Here is a 1,767-nt window from a genome sequence, read left to right on the forward strand (position 1 = left end):
CGCCATGTTGCCATCTTGCTGACGGGATTGTGGCTCTTGATCCTTGAAAAAGGTCTCCATGTCAGGTTTAGCTGTTCAGGCTGCGGTGTGTTTAATGCCCAAGGGTTTCTTCTTGGTGTTGGGACCCATGTTGTCGTTGAGGTAGGCTGTAAAAGGATTTTATGGACGGATGCCTGACCTGGTATGCAGGAGCTATTAAGAGATGGTGCTGTCCACCACCATGAGCAAATGCTGCCCCCAAAGTTGTTAACTTTTTTTGTGTTCCATTGAAAAAGTTTCCAGTGTTTTTTTTTTTTAGAAGAAAATAAAACCCAAATTCTAAACTATCATGGGTTAAACTGGAAAAGGCAAATTGGTAAGTTTCAAGCTTACACCTTTTTGCCTTTAGAATAGAAAAACATTTTTTTTTTTAACTTCTGGAATAAAGAAGTGCGAAGAGGACCGGGAATGTGCAAGGAAAAGTAACACATTGCAGCCACTCAGTAGCCATTTTTTTTTAAACTGAAAATGACATTTATTGTTTGCTTTTGTGTTTCTGTATTTTGCAGTCATTTTTACTGGAACAGTCCTGCACTGCCACGCGCTGGTCATCTTCAGTGACAATGTTTTTTATTTACTTTTATTGACTTTATTTCTCACACAGCCATGACAATCAAGGTGCAAAAAATAACTTGTTTTATTGAATTTTGTTGTACAACTACTTTTCCTTTGCTTTGACTTTTCAGTATAACAAACGGAATTATTTCAAGGGTTAGATAAAAGGTTCAAAAAGCACATTAAAACATTACTAGTAGTTTAATATTTTTTTTGTAGAGAGCTATACATCAGACCTAAAAATAGGACAACTGAGGAAGAAGAGGGACATAGGGTTCCAAAAGAAGGACAAAGCCCCCAAAAGAGGGACACTTGGAAGCTATGAGTAGGGAACATGCCTTAAAGTGTATTTCAACGTTTGCAGTCAAATTTGAGAAAATCCCTCTATATATTTGTTGTGTGTTCCCATTCACACAGCATACCAAAAATATTTATTACCTTATAGGTGTTTTGTTGCAGCAGGCAACATGGCTGATTTCAGTTTTTCTCAGCAGCTTCACAGTGATCTGTTCTAATGAAAAGACTCTGCTACTGACTAACTCTATGACAAAATCTCACCCCTGTCCTGCACTGACATGGCTATTTCTGTCTTCAATTGCTCACTTTCATCTTCCCTAGACACTTTGGCTCCCCTCACTACACGCAGAGTTAGACCACGTCCACTACAACCGTGGCAAACAAAAGAAACCAGACATCTAAAAAGACATAGTCGCGCTCTTGAACGACTGTGGCGAAAAACTAGACTTCTGCAACATTTCACCCTGTATACAGCTGCCCTCCTAAAATATACCGTATATACTCGAGTATAAGCCGTCCCGAATATAAGCCGAGGTACCTAATTTTACATTTTACCACAAAGAACTGGGAAAAATATTGACTCGAGTATAAGCCTAGGGTGGGAAATGACAATACATAATTGCTTAATAAATCTCCCCCGCCCCAAATCTGCCCTCACCCCCCAAATCTGCCCTCACTCACTGTGTGACTGTGCCGGAGAGAGCAGGGACGAGTCAGCGGCAGCGCTGGTCCAGTGGGAGGAGCTCCAGGTGGGGTCCTAATTTAGCTGACTTAGAGGTGCCTGCCAGCTAAATTAGAACCCCACCTGGAGTTCCTCTCGCCTGACCAGCGCGCCGCTGACTCATCCCTGCTCCCCTGCTCCTGACTGGCCGCTGC

Source organism: Nanorana parkeri, unplaced genomic scaffold (assembly GCF_000935625.1).
Source record: "Nanorana parkeri isolate BGI_ZX_2015 unplaced genomic scaffold, ASM93562v1 scaffold1152, whole genome shotgun sequence".
NCBI classification, from domain to species: domain Eukaryota; kingdom Metazoa; phylum Chordata; class Amphibia; order Anura; family Dicroglossidae; genus Nanorana; species Nanorana parkeri.